Below are 19,554 nucleotides of genomic sequence, written 5' to 3'. Positions count from 1 at the left end.
GGGATGAGAGGGGAATATATTGAGAGATGGAGATAGGGAGAGATAGAATGGGGTCAATTATCTCACATAAAGTGGCAAGAAAAAGCAGTTCTGTAGGAAGTGAAGAGAAGTCAGGTGAGGGGGAATGAGTGAATCTTGCTCTCATCAGATTTGACCTGAGGAGGGAATACCATACATACTCAATTGGGTAACTTACCCCACAGGAAAAAAGGAGGAAGAAGAATATAAAAAGGGGGGATGATAGAAGGGAGGGCAGATGGGGGTGGAGGTAATCAAAAACAAACACTTTTGAAAGGGGACAGGGTCAAGGGAGAAAATTCAATAAATGGGAGTAGGTTAGGAATGAGCAAAATATAGTGAGTCTTTCACAACATGAGTATTGTGGAAGGGTTTTACGTAATGATATGCATGTGGCCTATGTTGAATTGCTTGACTTCTTAGGGAGGGTGGGTGGGAAGGGAAGAGAGGAGAGAATTTGGAATTCAAAATTTTAAAAACATGTTCAAAAACAAAAACAAAAGTTTTTGCATGCAACTAGAAAATAAGAAACACAGGCAATGTGGCGTAGAAATTTATCTTGCCATATAAGAAAGAAAGGGAAAAGGGGATGGGAGTGGAGTGGGGTGACAGAAGGGAGGGCTGACTGGGGAACAGGGCAACCAGAATATATGCTATCTTGGAGTGGGGGGAGGGTAGAAATGGGGAGAAAATTTGTAATTCAAACTCTTGTGAAAATCAATGCTGAAAACTAAATATATTAAATAATAAAAAAAATTAAAATTAAAAAAAAAGATACTCCTGTTATCCCTTTCTGACCAGTTGTTCAACCCTGTTACCATCTGTGGTCTTAGAATTCTAGAAGCAGTTGCTCCTGCTGGTGATTCAGTGGCTCCCAAAGCTTGCTCCTTGTTTTCTGTGACCAGATATAAGCTTGTATGGCCTATATACTGGGCTGTGCTCCTCTCTCACAGTGATGCAACAGACCTTTCCTTCTGACCTTTGAAGTTAGCTTGGACTGGAAAATTGTTTCACTCCATCTTTCTGTGAGTTCTGTCACTCATTATTTCAAGCTATTTGGAGGATTTGAGGGGAGAGTTCAGGTAACTCCCTGCCTTTGCTCTACCATCTTGTCTCAGCCTCCAGGTTTAATTGTTAAATTTCCATTTACATCTACATTTTTCATGGTGACTGAAATGATTACTATTTTTTATTATATGTCTGTAAAGAATGTACATATTATTTATTCTTTTTTTACATCTACGTACAATATTTCCTTGTCCTACTACATGTGTGAACCTAGACAAGTAACTTAAGTTCTTTCAGCTTCAGTTTCCTTATCTGTAAAATGGAAATAATAAAACACCTACTTTATAAGCTGATTCTAAGAATCAAATGGGATAATATATGTAAAGCACTTTGCAAACCTTGCCCTGATATAAAACTACTACCTATTTTTGTTGTTATTATGAAAAAGTTCCATATCATGGGGAGAAATTAATATATTCTTTAGCAGTTCTATTTAGAAAATGTCATGTCTTTTAGATCTACTTTCTCTAGCAGGTTGTTCAATTCTATAGTTTTCCCTTTCAAATGTTTATTGGAAATGGAAAAGGAAGGGAAAATAATTCCTTTAGTCTCTTAGGAAGTAGAGGGCTTGCCAAAGAATGGGTGAGAAGGCAAAGGAAGGCATTGAAACAGGTGAAAAGAAACAGAGAAATCTTATTTAATTCAGTGGTGTGAGGAAGTCCTACTGAAGAAAACTCTTTTGGAGGAAGAGAAATATTCTATAAATAAAGATGGGGATATTATAAAGTGCATAATCTGAAAGGATTTGGTGCCTAGAAATACCATTCACCCTGCCTCAGGAGAAGGGAAATCAAAGTTCTTGATACCATTTGTTTATCATTCTGTTAAAAATGTCTGAACCTGAGAGAGAAACAATGATATCTCCTGGCACTATTGTATTTGTCTATGTCTTCTTGTAATTCACTTAATTTTTTCCTTCCTGAGTTTAATAATGTACAAGATTAAATAAGTAAGATTACAAAGGAAGATAATTATGTCAAAATATTTTTAAAAATAAAGATCCAGGACTTCTGGATCATGGAACCAATGAGATAGATGATTAGACAGTGTGTGTGTGTGTGTGTGTGTGTGTGTGTGTGTGATTCTCACAACCTCTCAAACATCTGCAAAATAGGAATTATGAACAAAAGATAAAATAATTGCATTTTTCCATTATCTAAGACCTAATGCTAAGAACCTGAATGAGAGAAAAAAAATCTAAAAAACTATCAGCATAGAAAGCTAATCACTAAACCCTAAATCTCTTACTCAGTAACCCCAATAGCCACCAGATTCTGGCTGGGCTACATAAGCTGATCCATGAGATTACAACAAAATTCAACTTTGTCCCATTTTTTTTGTTATGCTAATATTTATCCAGAAAACTGAGGAACCAAGAGATCTGATATATTATATCAGTCTATTATGTCTGGCACTAAAGAAAATATGAATCTACATTCGGAATGATCCAGAAGCTTCATTATATGGAGAAAAGGGTCCATGACAAATGGACTTATAAACAAATGTTCAGAACTCCTGAATTAATGAGATTAACATAGGGCTATTTAAGGCTGAATCTGGGGTGGCACTGCCCTTAAATAATTAGTAAAGTTAGGAAATGGTTGTGATATTGTCTGGGAATATATCAATACTAATGACCAATGGGATAGGAAGGGCTATGTAGTCAGTATTGGTGATGATGATGATGAAGATGATTAATGATAAGGATGACGATGACTACCATGGCAACAAAAATGAGGAGGAGGAGATGAAGGATGTTATACAGTATGACATAGTTGATGGAGGACCGATCTTGGACATTTGGAGACTTGTTTTCACATCTTGTCTCTGAGATACTCTGCCTGTGGACAAGGCACTTAATTTCCCAGTATACCAGGCAACATTCTAAGATTCAAAATTGCAGATATGTTGCCATTCTCCAATTGCCAAAACATAGATTGTGTTGCCCCACTGTAAAACAGAATGGGCATAAAAGTTCAGGTCCAGACCAAAGTTTAGAACTATAACAATAGCAATAACAATGACAATAGTAATAGGAAGAGTAGTAATTATAATGTAGGAATAATAGAAATAGCAGCAGCAGCAGCAGTAATAGTAGTAGTAGTAGTAGTAGTAGTAGTAGTAGTAGTAGTGGTAGTGGTAGTGGTGGTGGTGGTGGTGGTAGTAGTAGTAGTAGTAGTAGTAGTAGTAGTAGTAGTAGTAGTGGTAGTGGTAGTGGTGGTGGTGGTGGTGGTAGTAGTAGTAGTAGTAGTAGTAGTAGTAGTAGTAGTAGTAGTGGTAGTGGTGGTGGTGGTGGTAGTAGTAATAGTAGTAGTAGTAGTAGTAGTAGTAGTAGTAGTAGTGGTAGTGGTGGTGGTGGTGGTGGTGGTAGTAGTAGTAGTAGTAGTAGTAGTAGTAGTAGTGGCAGAAATAGTAGTGGTAATGATGGTGGCAGTGATGAACAACTGAAAGAATTGTTAATGCCATGAGGATGAGAAAGGTAAAGGAATGTCAAAGAAATACAGTGCCAGCTAGGGTGATGTACAATGGTGAACCATGCACTGAGATTGACAGGGTAGCTGTGAAATCCAGGCAAAAACCCTAAAATGTTAACAAATTGATTAAAGGGGAAATTAATCTCTCTTTTGGTAGTTTGAATAAGTTCAATGTTTTCCTCCAAGTCTGAGATAAGATGTGAACTGAAGGAATATAGATTTAAATAGTCTAAAAAGGGATTTTTAATTTGATTAACATTTTACATGTTAATCAAAGGCAGCAAAGAACAATCAAAACACTGTAATTCTATAACTCTAACTTGGCACCTCTATAAGAATAACCTCAAAATTTGTTGATTGATATTTATTTCAAACTTTCAATATACCATAAATTTTACTCACAGTGAACATATGTGAGTACAGCCATTTAATATCTAACTTTTGTACTAGCTTATAGAAAAACAGCTTACTGTTAGAGTCAGATATTTAAAAAATGAAAGGTATTTTAGATGTCAGCTAACGTAACCCCTTTCCTTTATAGATGAGGAAAACAAGGCCCTTGAAGGTTAAGTGAATGCCCGAAGTCACACAGGGACTAAGGAATAGAAATGGAATTGAATTCTGGGTTCTCTGATTCTAAATCCAATGTTCTCTCTACTCTCAAATCATAGTATCATAGATTTGAGACCTAGAAGGAAAATTTTAGGTCCCCGAGTCCAAAATCCTTATATTATATATGAGGTAATTAAGGACCAGAAATTAAGTGTCAGGGTCTAAAAGCTGGTATGTGTCTGATATGGAATTTGACCCCCAAGCTTCCTGTCTCTAGGCCCAGTGCTCTGTCCACCTACATCACAGTGTCTCTAGGCTCCAACCACACCTGATAAATTGTATTTCTCATTATTATTCACATACATTCATCAAGCACCTTATTTTCAAGTATCCCAAAAAAAAACCACACTAGGTTCCATTTGGTTTTGTAATTCTACTTTCAGAGGAGTAAGGATGATCTCTGCATCACAAATAAGCTGTCAGCAATAAGTTAATTAAAGTCTTTTTCATTTTGTTTACATCAGTTCTAAAAGGAACCTTGCATTTCAAACTAGCAAAGATGCAATTTCATGGTATTCTGCTTAAGAGAGTTAGAGAAATACACCAGGCCACCCATTTAAGTCATGTTTAATGAACTTAAGCATTCTGCCACACCAATATAAAAGTTCAGTTTGCTGATAGACTTGTTCCAAATTGAACAGTCTCATCCGAACTTTTGATTAAAGGGTTTACTCTTCAAAGGCCTTGTGAATATGAGAGAGAGGGTAGTATAGATTGGCAAAATAAACAAAAACTCATTTTGTTAAAGATTACATATACCTTTTCTACATTGTAGATATAGCTGTCCTAGGCTATGTCTAAAAGACCATTCTAAAGGACCAAACTGATTTTTTGGTAACAATAATTAACTGACTTAACCCAATATTAAAAAGAGTCAGATAGCTAAATTAATTGAAGGAAGTTGTATAAACAAGACAAATACAATTGGTTGAAATTTTATCTTTTCAACTAAATACTACAATTGAAAGGGATCTTTTTTGTTGTTTTTTGGAAATTTTTTTTCTGTCATGTCTTACTTTTCATGGACCTTTTGGGGGCTTTCTTGGCAAAGATACTGGAATGGTTTCCCATTTCATTCTCAAGCTCATTTTACTGATGCGGAAACCGAAGCAAGCAGGATTAAGTGACTTGTCCAGGGTTACACAGTTAATGTAAGTGTCTGAGGCCAAATTTGAACCCAGGAAGATGAGTCTTCCTGACTCCAGGCCCACTGGTCTAATCACTTTGCCACCTAGCTGCCCAACGGTGATTAGAGTAAATCAAATCCAACTCCTCAACTGATATGTGAAATCTGTTTACTGTCTTTTGAGTAGATGATTATCTGTACTTTGCTGGAATACCTCCAATGATTTTCTCATGATTTGAGGAAATCCATGATCTCTTGGGGGCAATTATAGTTGATTAAAAGTTCCCCCTTTAACAAAACAAAAATGCCTCCTTTGAAGTCTTCTCCTATTCCTGTTGGTCCTATTTCTATTTTGTTGTAACAGAGCCATGATATGTAAAGTACAAAAAGTTAATTTCCTTGCATCTGGCCAAATATATCTACTAGTAGTTCAATGTTTTGGATATTTGGGATGATAAAACCTCTGGTTTCCTTTTATCCAAGTTAATGGAGCCTATTGTCCATATGCATAATTCAGCAATGAAGGGCTTAGTCCTTTGATGGTGAAATATCTTCACTGGCTGTCAAGGAAAATCTGATAAAAATACTCCCCTAAAAAGAGAGTGTCCATATATGACATTCTTTAGATTTTTGTCTGGGAAGTACCTTTCCTGTGCAGGCTGGAGAAGGAGTCACCTTCCCCTCTACTTCAGTAAAAATGTTAAATTGCCAAGCATATGACAACAAAAAGTATGTGTCCTTCCTAGAAGAGCTTGACCCTGGGTTTTAGGCAGCTGAGTGATGCAGTGGCTATGTTGCTAGACTCATAGAGAGAAAAACCTGGGCACAAATCATGCTGATATATTTAATTCCTGCATGATATAGGGCATGCTAGACTATTTCCTCATAAGTGAAATAGGAATAATAATAGCACCTATCTCGGCAGGTTGTTTTGAAGTTGAAATGAGAAAACATGTAAAAAATAAAAGACCAGAATATGCACAGAATGCTGCTAGTATAAGCCTCCTCCTGCCACATGAAAGAGCCTACTTCTAAGACAGTTTTCATGATATGCAATGGAAGTTCCTTGGAGAGATTGGAGAATGTCTTCACATATTCTACAAACAGTCCAACTCTGCTAACCATGAGGATAACAAAAAATCTCTTCCAATGGTGGCAGTTGGAGACCTGGAACCAGAAGATACCTTGGAAAGATTTAGTTGGCCATTTTCCTTGGCTGCTATCTCTTGATTTGACTGCTCATTATTTGACTTGTTTTCTGACAATGTCTGTGGAGAGAGATTATTGTAAAGAGAAAAGATTTGGCCATCTTTCTGTGAGGCTGTGTAACAACAATGTTGCTTGCAGCTGCTGTGGGGGTTAAGACTAATAACACCGGCACATAGGAGGGCTGCTAGCACAGGTCCTTTGATCTGCTTTTCTAAGGAAAGCAACTTTAAGGGGTTTACAATCTCAGTTTAATTAAACATGTATATATCATTGACTTAGTTCAGGGGAAAAAGTGAGCACACTGAACATCAGAACAGGCAACAGAAAATACAAGCAGAAAATATATAAACAGAGAAAATAACACATATCAGCAGACAGGGCTTCTAACACTCTGTCTTTAAAAATACATACACAGTTATCAGAGAGAGAAGCACCAACATCTGGGTTTTCAAAGCCAAGGGGCTCCTTAATGCCTACCCACAGTCTTGTCTGGCCAAATCACAGGAACACTTCCAATGAGTGAGCCCCCATACACATACATACATACATACATACATACATAAATATATATATACACATATACATATATACATACATACATATATACATATATATATACACATACATATATGTACATATATATGCTTCTTCAGGTCAGAGGGAATCACAACCGAGTGACTCAAACTCATGTGACAGGCTTTCTTGTGACTTCAGCAGGTCATCAAAGACTCTTGATTCAAAGGCAAAACTCAATAAAAGGCATTTGATTGCCTTACTACTGAGAAGCACTCCAAAAGAAAAAAAAAACAACAAAAAATCCCACTTTGCTTGCCATTACAGGCTGATACATAGCCCTATGAATATAGATATTAGTTCTTTGCTTACTTCCTCTTTGCTATGAAGAGTGTTTACATTCACACACATACACACTCACAGATGTGCATATATATATATATATATGTGTGTGTGTGTGTGTGTGCATGAATATGGATATGTATGTGTATTTTATGTGCACACAGGATGCTTCTATGTACGTGTGTATGTGTGTCCACAGCATGTGTTTATGCTTATGTATGTGTGTATATTTATATATGTACACACATACCTGTGTATACATGTATATGTGTACACATACAAACACATGTGTGTGCATGCACGTGTACATATGTATATAGACATGTATGTGTATGTGTGTATACACTACAATATCACATATAGTTCACGTGTGTGTGTATTTTGTCTTTCACTAAGGATTTTGTCTGTAGTCAAAGTTGGGAATGATACCTGTTTCCATTTTCTTCAAATTGTTTTTTCATGATATGACTCTTTATAATCAGGACGTGTGTGTTTTTGGAGTACATCGAGGCATATTATGAAGATGGTAGTCTAAACATTCTGTTTGCTAAACAGCTTTCAAGTTATGCAACCAGTTCTTGCTAGATAAGGAGTATTTTCTTTAGTAATTTATGTTCTTGGGTTTATCCAACATTGGATTACTGGACTTTTAATTGCTTATTTTTTTTATTACATTGTCTGTTTCCTTGATCTGCTTTTCTGTTTTTTAATGAGTATCAAAAAGTTTTAATGTTTATTACTTTATATTATTGTCTGAGTTCTAGTAAGTCAATGACCTCTTTATTTCTACTTTTATTTTTCCAATTTTGCCTTCTTGAGATTCTAAAACATTTGTTCTTCCAAAGGCCTTTTAAAATTCTTTTCTCTCATTCTACAAAGCATTTTCATCACAATTTCATTGTTATAGCTCTGAATCTGTAAATAAATTTTTGTAGTATTTCCATTTTTATCATATTACAATGATCCACCCCCAAGCAATTCATATCTTTCCAATTGTCTGTCTTCCTTTATTTCAATAAAGACAATTTTGTAGTGAAATTTATATAACCCAAGAGTATATCTCAGTAGGTTAATTCAAAAATATGTGCACTTTGTAGTTATTTTGAATAAAGTGTACCTAATAAGATAAATATAATAGAAATATAATAATATTTTTCATAGATTTTATCAATACTCTATGGAAATGCTTATGATTTCTTTGGATTTCTTTTTTATCCTGTACATCCTGAAGCTATAAATCATTTCAAATAAAGCCTTCACTGATTCTCTGGGGTTTTCTAAGCAAAGCACTATGTATGCTATCTGCATGTAGTGATAACTTTATCTCTTATTTCCTAATTTTTATACCTTAATTTTGTTCTTTTGTCTCATTTCTTCAAAATAGCATTTGTATCATTAAACCAAATAATAGTGGGGAAATGTGATATTTTGCCTCACTACAGTTTGTACTGCTGTTCCACTTCAAATGATAACAGGTCTTTGATTGAGAAATACTTTTACCAAAAAGAACCTTTCTTTGTCTATGCTTTTCAGGATTTTTAACCTAAATCAGTACGGTATTTAATCAATTGCTTTTTGAGCAGCTATTAATCATCAGGGATAGTTGTATTTTTTATGATAATCGCTTTCCAAATTGTCTTTTTTTTTATCCCTACTATGAATCTTACTTAACTAGGTGAATTATATTCTGAATATGGTGCTGTAGCTTTCTGGAAAAACTTAATTTCATGTTTCAGCATCAATATTTAATAAAGAAATTGCTTTATGTTTTTTTCTCTAATTTCTATGTGCTTTGGATATCAAGTCTGTATTTGTCTCATAAAAAATAAAAAAAACAGTTTAGTAGAGTGCCTTCTGATTACTTGAGTTTTTTTGTTATTGTTTGTTCTGGCATTATTGGTTTTTTTTAAAGGTTTTGCTTTGTTCTGCATAGGGATTAATTCCTCTTTACATGTTTAGTCGTTTTGAAATAAAAATCCATTTGGCCAAATGGGAATTTTTCTTTTGCTATTTTTTATGACTTCCTCTATTGCTCCCCTCCCCCACATTGGATTATTCATAATCTTGTGTGTGTGTGTGTGTATTTTATTAGTTTGTGTATTTTGCACTTTTGTTATTATACAACCCATTTACTTTGGATTTTATGTCTTGTTGTATTTACTTGTGTATAATAATTTCATTTATTTCAATTACATTGAGAATTACATCTGGAGAGTTATTTTGTTTTGTTTTGTTTTTTTGTAGATTGCGAGGTTAATATTCAACTCTCTTTTCCTTTATCAAACTACCTAATGGTTCTTTGATTTTGCTAATAGTTTCTTTTTTTTTAATCCTAGCTTTGTTTAGCAGTATCATAGTCTTTTATTTTCAAATTTATTTTTATACTTTATTTTTCAAGATTTCTACATTTTTGTAATTGATTTATAATTGTCATTCATGTCAGTCAACATGTATTTATTTAGCATTTCCTAAATGCCTAGCATTGTGCTAGAGGAAACTAGGTAGAGCATTGGATAGAGTGACAATCCTAGAGTCAGGAGGACCTGAGTTCAAACCCAGTTTCATACACTTAGCAGCTAGTTGTCTGACCCTAAAGAAATCACTTAACACTGTTTGCCTCAGTTCCTCACATGTAAAATGAACTGGGGAAGGAAATGGCAAAGCATTCTGGTATCTTTACCAAGAAAACCTGAAATGGGGTTATAAAGAATCAGACATGACTGAAATGATTACGTGACAACAACAAAGCAATATACTAAGTGCTGGGATACAAAGGAAGGTAGAAATAGTCCCTGTCTCCAAGGAGCTAACATTCTCATGAGGAAGACAACATTTCAATACCTAGTCATATCCAAGATATATACAGCATAAGTAGCAGATGATCTGAGAGGATGCCATTTGCAGCTGGTGGGGTGGGTAACAACAATGCTGCTGTACCTGTGTAAGGTCAATAACACCAGCACACAAGAGGGCTGCTAGCATAGGTTCTTTGATATGCTTTTCTAAGGAATGCAACTTTAAGGCGTTAACAATCTTACTTTAATTAAACACACATACATCATTCACTTAGTTCAGGGGCAAAAGCCCACACCCCAGGCTTCAGAGAGAATATAAACAGAAGTGATAAGCAGAAATTATAAACAGAGCAAAATAACGCAAATCAACAGACAAGTTTCTGTCTGACCATAGCAATACATACATGGTTACCAGAGAGAGAAGCACCAAAATCGGGGTTTTCAAAGCAGGTGGCCTCCTTAGTGATTACACAGAGTCTCCACACAGAACACTGTCCTGATGAGTGAGGCCCAAACAAAATGCTAAGCTCAGAGTATATATACACTTCTTCAGGGACAGAAGGTGTCACAACCACTTGACTCAAACCAATGTGACATAGGCTTTCCTATGATTTAATCAGGTCATCCAACACTCCTGATTCAAAGACTCTTGATTGAAACAAAGACAATACTCAAAGGCACTCGATTGCCTTAGTGCTGAGAGAAACTCCAAAACAAAAAACACCAAAAAGTCCCACCCTGCTCACCAGGGGGGAGGGCAGAGAAAAGACTCCTACAGAAGGTAGACTTTGAGCTACCTAGAAAATAGTCAAGGAAACAATGAGGTGGATGTGAGGGGGTAGTTTATTCTAGGCATAGGAGATATCCAGGTTGAAGGTACAGAAAGGGGTCATGTTTGAGGAATTGTAAGTAGGTCAGTGTAGCCAGACCATAAAGTATGTGAAAACATTAATGTAACAAGAGTAGAAAATTGGGAAGGGGAAAATTTTGAAGATTTTTAAATGGCAAATGTAGTACCAGGAAGCACAGAAAGTCATTAAGTGGGGAATGATATGGTCAGACCTAATACTTAGAAAAACCATATTGGCAGTGAAATGGGAGTAGATTAAAATGAAGAGAGAAACTTGGAGTGAGGGAAACAATTAGAGCACTACTGCAATCATCCGGGCAAGTGTGTGTGTGTGTGTGTGTGTGTGTGTGTGTGTGTGTGTGTGTGACAGAGAGAGACATCTAAATATATCTATGTATAGACATAGAGAGAGATAAAAAGATAGATAAGTAGGTAGATAGATAGATGATAGATGTATAGATAGATAGATAAGAGATATGATGAAAGTAAAAATGACGAGATTTTGCAATGTATTGGATTTGTGGAGTGAATGAGAGTGAGGAGCTCAAAACACTGCAGTTGTGAGCCTGAGTGACAAGAAAGTTCAAAAATAGGATGGTTTGGGGAGAGAAATCACAAGTTCTCCTTAAGACATGTTGTTTTAAAACTGCCTAAAGGACATTCAATTCTAGATGCCCAAAGGAGGTTGGTGATATATGATTATATCTCAAGAGAGAGGCTAGGGCTAGATACTTAGCTTTGGGAATCATCTGTAGACAGATAGATGGATAGATAGATAGATAGATAGATAGATAGATAGATAGATAGACACATACATACATACATAGTTATAGATATATAGGCAGAACTCTGGTCAAACAAGTGAGGGTAACTAGAACTCCACTTTCCACCCTCTGGGGAAGAGTAAGGCTCTTCCCCTTGAAACCTGGTTTTCCCTGTCATTACTTTAAGGCAGAAAACCCAAACCCAAACTCTACAGCTGCAAGGAACATTCAGCTGCCTTAAGAACTCTGTTTACATCCCAGATCCACCCACCACAATAAAATTCTAAGAACTTTCCATAATGAACCTCTTCCTTGTCTCAGGTACCCTTGCATGTCTCATGACTTCTGTGAAACTGTTCCTTTGCAGGGAAAATGAAACCAGTGAGTGTAAACACACACATATATACATATACACTTGTGTGCGTACTTGCTTTAGCTGAATGTTTTTGCTGTGTTTTTCCAGAATTATTCATAATCGAATGTATAATAATTTGATTTTTTTTTCTTTTTAGGCTTACATCTTTTGATCTTAACTTACTGATTGAACTTAAAAAAAAAACTATGACCTATAAAATGTCTATTATTTGTTCTTTTTAACATATTTCTTTTTTGTCCTTGAACAAAATTATTTTTTAGAAAGGTACTATGGAATTATGAAGCTTAGTTTAATTATTGAATATTCCTATTCAGGAATTGTCACATGTAGTCAAATCTAATTCTCTAACAATTGGTTGAGCTCTCTATATTTTCTTTTTTTCTTTGATCTATTGTATTTTTCAACTCTAAGAAAGAAATTCTAAAGTTTCTACCTTTATTATGTAATTTCTTTTGTCAATTTGCCTAGATTTTCTTTTAAGAACTTAACAGTTATTTCATTTGATGCATACATAGCAAGGGTTGAACTGGAAAACTTTCCAATGAACTGAATGTGTACTGTGGCTCCTTTTGGTAAGCCACATGCACTGGCTCCTTGATAAATGAATTCCATGACTAGTGTGTCTTAGTTCATCCTTCCCCCGGCCCCCGAACATGACTTTTCTGCTCCCATAACTAGGATCTGTGTCAAAGAGACAACAAAACCAAGACCTACACTGTCTATGGACTATAAGGAGCAAAGAGATACAGTTTTTGGTTTCTTGCAAAGGGTCTGCTTTGTCAGGAAATAACCAATGCTAGCTCTCCCATTGACTTTCTATGAAATAATAGAGGATTTTTTCTTCTTCAAAGTAGTGTATCTATAAACATATGCCAGTAAAAAAATGTTTTCGCTGAAGGAAATCCTCTGTATTATTACACCATCAATAGTATTGATCTACTAAGGAAGTATTTTATTTTACCCTAAATCATTTGATTCACTATTTCTATTCTCTTTTTTTCTGATTCTCACCCCTCCCCCAGAGCATACATTTTGTTTCTTAGATTTTTTAGTTCAATGCCTTTCTTTGCTTTCTCCAAGTCTGTAGGATAATCTGTGAGGCTTAAAAAAATGCCAAAATAGAATCCTCCTCACTCCCCACCCCCAGATTGTATGAATTGTATTGCTGGGCCTGGACACAAGATATTTTTCATATTTTAGTCTTTTGGTTCTATCTAAACATGTTTGTATTCTGGGTTTTGTTGTCGTTAGTTTGTTTTCTGTATGATGCTGAATACCTCACTTCTTGGTTCTTTTGAAAAAATACTTGATTTTTTGCATTCTCTGGACATAATAATATAGGTTTAAATAACCACATGTAACATTTATTTTATAAATTATCTTCTCTCTTTTTTCTTTTCAGAATACTGCATTCCCTGTTACCTTTAATTTCTTATAAACAAAGCATAATGTTTTACTATTCTGATTGATTGTCCTTGTTCCATACTCCTAAAAAATACTGAAAAGTGATATAATAATTTTAAAATTAGACTATGATGTTTCATGGTAAGTTATATTTGGATTTTTTTCTGCAAGTGCTTTGTAGATTCTCTTGATTTATATTTTGCCATTTACTTAAAAGGTTTTTAGACAATTTTGCTATGTAATTTTCTGAAGTTTGTTATTTTTCATTGTTTTATTTTTTCAAAGTCCTATGATCTTTATAGTATCTCTAGGCATTGTGTTGTTCAGGACAGCATTTTGCTTTTATATAGATCTCATGTATTGTTCCAATGTGGTTGTCTTTTCATTTTCTTCGGCTGATATTCCTTCTATTTCTATATTTGTATCTTTCAAAGTTGTTGATCTCTGTCTAAAGAGAACATATTGTTTTGGAAAGAGCATCTGCCTTGCAGTCTTTTTTTTAATATACTTTATTTTAGTTTTTGACAATCATTTCCATATTATTTTGAGTTACAAATTTTCTCCCCATCTCTATCCTCCCCACAACTCCAAAATGGCATATATTCTGATTGCCCATTTCCCCAGTCTGCCCTCCCTTCTATTACTGCACTCCTCGCCCCTGATCCCCTTTCCCCTTACTTTCTTATAGGGTCAGATAGATTTCTATACCCCATTGTTTATTTATCTTATTTCCCAGGTGCATGTAAAAAACAATTTTTAAACATTTGTTTTTAGAACTTTGAGTTCCAAATTCTCTCCATTCTTCCCTCCCCAGCCACTCTCCTTGAGAAGGCAAGCAATTCAATATTGGTTATACATGTATCACTATGTAAAACATTTCCCTCCATCCTATCCCATCCCCCTTTACTGAGTTTTATCCTTTGACCCTATCCTTTTCAAAAGTGTTTGCTATTGACTAATCCCTCCCCCAATCTGCCCTCCCTATTATCATCCCCCCCTTAAATCCTTCCCCCCTACTTTCCTCTAGAATGATACCCAATTGAGTGTGTATATTATTCCCTCCTTAAACCAAATCTGATGAGAGCAAGATTCACTCTTTCCCTTTCACCTACCCCCTCTTCTGTTTCATTATAGCAGCTTTCTTGCCACTTTTATGAATATTACCTTCAACTAGCCTAATATTGAGAAAGGTCTCATGAGTTACAAATATCATCTTTCAATGTAAGAATGTACAGAGTTCAACTTTAGTATGTCCCTTATGATTTCTCTTTCCTGTTTACCTTTTCAGGCTTCTCTTGGTTCTTTTATTTGAAAGTCAAATTTTCTATTCAGCTCTGGTATTTTCATCAAGAATGTTTGAAAGTCCTCTATTTCATTGAAAATCCATTTTTGCCCTGAAGTATTATGCTCAGTTTTGCTAGGTAGGTGATTCTTAGGTTTAATCCCAGCCCCCTTGACCTGTGAAATATCATATTCCATCCCTTCAGTCCCTTAGTGTAGAAGCCGATAAATCTTGTGTTATCCTGATTGTGTTTCCAGAATACTTGAATTATTTCTTTCTGGCTACTTGCAATATTTTCTCCCTAACCTGGAAACTCTGGAATTTGCCCACAATATTCTTAGGAGTTTTCATTTTGGAATCTTCTCCAAGAGGTGATTGGTGGATTCCTTCAATTTCTCTTACCCTCTGGTTCTAGAATATCAGGGCAGTTTTTCTTGATAATTTCTTGGAAGATGATGTCTAGGCTCTTGTTCGAATCATAGTTCTGGAATTTGTTTAGAATCATTTGTTACAGGTATTTGGGGGTGGTTATGGGAGAGCTCTGATGAGTCCCTGATTTTACTCTGTTACCTTGGCTCTGTCCTGCTACATATGTTATCTTATTTGAGATTTACAATGCTGTAAAGCAATTATCATTATCCCCATTTAACAGTATGTAATGGGTAAACAATATCTGTGATGCAAGTAAATAAATAATGGCTTATAAAGTTCCTAAATCCATTTAATAGTTCAATCATTTCAGCAAATGTGCTTTTTTCCCTTACTGATTATTATCTTAACAGGCTCAAATAGACTCTTTTTGTAAATGCCTTCAAAACTTATGATATGTGGATATGTTGCTCCCCTTCAACTACTGTAAGACTTTCTTGCTGATGTTCTTGTCTTGCACTTTCAAAGGTACAGTGATACCTATTAGAAAAAGAGCTGAGGGGCACCTAATGGTGCAGGGAATAGAGCACCAGCCCTGGAGTCAGGAGGACCTGAGTTCAAATCTGGCCTCAGACACTTGACACTTACTAGCTGTGTGACCTCAGACAAGTCACTTACACCCAAGCACCTTGACTTTCCCCTTCCAAAAAAAAGAAGAAAGAAAGAAAGAAGAAAGGGAAGGAAGGAAGGAAGAAAAAGAGCCCTCCTTAGAGTCAAAATGAGGCAGATTCAAATCCACTCTTTGACATCCACTATCTGATTATGAACAAGTCCTACAACTTTGTAGTGCCCAAGAAAATCCTCTAAGCCACTGGAAGTCACATATCAGTTTATACACAGAAAAACTGGAAATTAAATTCCAGAGCAGCAAAATCCACAAAATGACAGAGTGAAACAAATTTCTAGCCCAAGACAACCTGGAAGGTCAACAGGAAAGGTCTATTGTACTGGCCTGGGAGAGGAGCACAGACCAATTCTAACCACACCAGCATAGACCCAGTCACAGCAACCCTGGAGCAGGGCTCAGGGGATTGAAGCACTGGCAGCTGAGGCAGTTTCCACATTTCTCAACCCACAAATGCCAAAGGCAACTTAGAAGGTCAGTAGGAAAGGACTGTGAGATCTGGGAGAGAGAGGACCGCAATCCAGCCCCAGCCCAAGGATGTTGGCAGCCGAGGCCACTTTCAGAACTCTCTACCCACACATGGTAGGGGAATCTGATGGCTAATCAGAGGGGCATTGCAGGGATCTCTTTGCTGATACTGAGGCAGAATTTTCTTGCTTTGCTCTGCTTGGATTTGGGTTGCAGTTCTGGGTGGTGATCCTGTAGTGAGAAAGAGCTCTGACATGGCACAGCTTGTGGTAGCTGTGGAGAGGGAATCTTCATCATAGTTCCAAGACAGAAAAGAGGGCTTGTGGTCACTCACAGACCAAAGGACAGAACAGGAGAGGAGTAAAACCTCTCCTTTGATCGTACAACCTTGGAAGAACTGAAAACTTACAGGTCCCTAGAAATAGCTCTGAAAACAGCTGCACAAAACCCCAGAGGATAGTACACCCTCCACATAGGAAGCAGAGACCTACCTTAACAAAGATCTAAAAAGTCAAGTAATTGGCTTGGAAAATGAACAAATAGCAGGAAAAATATCATACTATAGAATCTTACTATGGTGACAATGAAGATCAAAACATATAACCAAAAGAGACAACAAAGTCAAAGCTGCTACATCCAAAGTCTCCAAGAAAAATAAGCTTGTCACAGGCCACAGAAGAGCTCCAAAAGGGTATTGAAAATCATGTAAGAGAAGTAGAGGAAAAACTGGGAATATAAATGAGAGTGATGCAAGAAAATTATGAAAAATGAGTCAACAGCTTGCTAAAGGAGACCACCCAAAAATATTGAAGAAAAAACACCCTAAAAATTGACTAACCCAAAAGGGAAAAAGAGGTCCAAAAAGACAATGTGGAAAAGAATACCTTAAAAAGCAGAATTGGCCAAATGGAAAAGGAGGTCCAAAAGCTCACTGAAGAAAATAATTCCTTAAAATTTTGAATGGAGCAAATGGAAGCTAATGACATTATGAGAAATCAAGAAATTATGAAACAAAACAAAAAAATTAAAAAAAATAGAAGACAATGTGAAATGTCTCATTGGAAAAGCAATTGACCTAGAAAATACATCCAGGAGAGATATTTTAACAATCATTGGACTACGTGAAATTCATGATTTAAAAAAAAAAAAGAAAAAGAGTCTAGATATTATCTTTCAAGAAATTTTCAAGGAAAACTGGCCTGATATTCTAGAACCAGAGGGCAAAATAGAAATGTAAGATTTAGAAGCTTCTTTTAAATGCAAAATTTAGCAGTTTAAGGGATTGAAAGGCTTGGAATATGATATTCCAGAGGTCAAAGGAGATAGGATTAAAACCAATAATCACCCACCCAGCAAAACTGAGCATAATTCTTCTGAGGAAAAATGGATAATCAATGGAATAGAGAACTTTGAAGCATTCTTGATGAAAAGACCAGAGTTGAATAGAAAATTTGATTTTCAAATACAAAAATCAAGTGTGAAAAGGTAAACAGGAAAGAGACATCATAAGGGACTTATTAAAGTTGAACTTTTTATATTCTACATGGAATGATGATATTTGTAACTCATGAGACCTTTCCCAATATTAGCATAGTTGAAGAGAATACACACACACATACATACATACACATATGTGTGTGTGTGTATAAACACACTCACATATGTGAGGGGGAGGGAGAGTGAGCGAGTGAGCACAGGGTGAATTGAATATGAAGGGACAATACCTAAAAAATAAAATTAAGGAGAGAAAGAGGAAGGTACTAAGAGAGGGAGAAAGTGAGAGTGAGAATGTGGTAAATTATCTCACATAAAAGAGGGAAAATATGCTTTTACAGTGAAGGGGAAGTGGGGGAGGTGAGAAGGAATGAGTAATTCTTACTCTCATCAGATTTGGCTTAAGGAGGGAATAACAAACACACACAATTGAGTATGGAAATCTATCTTACCCTACAGGAAATTAGGAGTCAAGAGGATAAGGGGGGAGGATGATTGAAAAGAAAGCAGATTGGGGAAAGATAGGGTCAAAGTAGAGAATAGAATAAATGGGGGTGTGGGATAGGATGGAGGGAAATATAGTTGGTCTTTAACAATATGACTATTATGGAAGTGTCTTGCATGCTTACACATGTATTAGCTTTGTTGAATTGCTTGCCTTCTTAATGAGGGTGAGTGGGGAGGAAGGACCAGAGGGAATTTGGAACTTAAAGTTTTAAAAATGAATATTAAAAATTGTTTTCATATGCAACTGGGAAATAAGCTATACAGGCAATGGGGTATAGAAATTTATCATACCCTATAGTAAAATAGAAGGGGAGGGCATAAGAGAAGGGGGGATGATAGAAGGGAGAGAAGGCATATTCAGAATGGATGTCATCTTGAGGTGGGTTTAGGGGAGATATGGGGAGAAAATTTGGAACTCAAAATCTTGTGAAAGTGAATGTTGAAAAGTAAAAATAAATTAATTAATAACAAAAAGAAATATTTTAAAAAATGTAATATTTGTAAAGTTCTTTTCAAACTTTAAAGCACCACCACATCAAGGAAAGCTATCATTGGGATTATTAACATCATCTTCATATAACATGCTGACAGCTTTAAGTTCATTGGAGCTCAGACAAGGATAAAATGTCTTCAAATAAGTCTCTATGCTATTGCTATTTTTTTTATGTCTGTGTTTGGCCAGCTATTGTGCTAATGCAGGGATAGCAATGACTGCTCTTTGTCATTCAATTGAAGCTTTTGGATGCTAGGTCCTCTTCTCTAAATGCCTTCAAAACTAATTATTATTGTTATTATAATTATTAGACATTTCTCTCTTTACATTTTTCCTATGAAATACACAGAGAAAGGGACTACAGACAAGTTATTGTCCTGCTATTACATTTTTGTATGTAATATTCCAAAGAGTATATGGCAGGTGCTTTTTATGATTAATAAAAGGATTGAGATATAATCTCCTTTCCCTAATGTTCCTTGAAAGCATCTTAAGGAAAACTCAAGGAACAGACAGGATTTGGAAGGTGATATGTGTCTCATTCTGTTTCCTAAATATTTTTTTTTATTTCTTCAATTAAGTCTATTTTTAAACTTTTTGCTCCACATAAGTTAGAGATCATGAGTGTTTGGTATCATGATATGGATTTTTAAAAGTTTATTAATTAATTAATTAATTAATTAATTTTTTTAGGGTAATCACTAT

The sequence above is a fragment of the Trichosurus vulpecula genome, chromosome 5 (assembly GCF_011100635.1).
Source record: "Trichosurus vulpecula isolate mTriVul1 chromosome 5, mTriVul1.pri, whole genome shotgun sequence".
NCBI lineage: Eukaryota > Metazoa > Chordata > Mammalia > Diprotodontia > Phalangeridae > Trichosurus > Trichosurus vulpecula.
Note: the sequence above shows the minus strand (reverse complement) of the source record.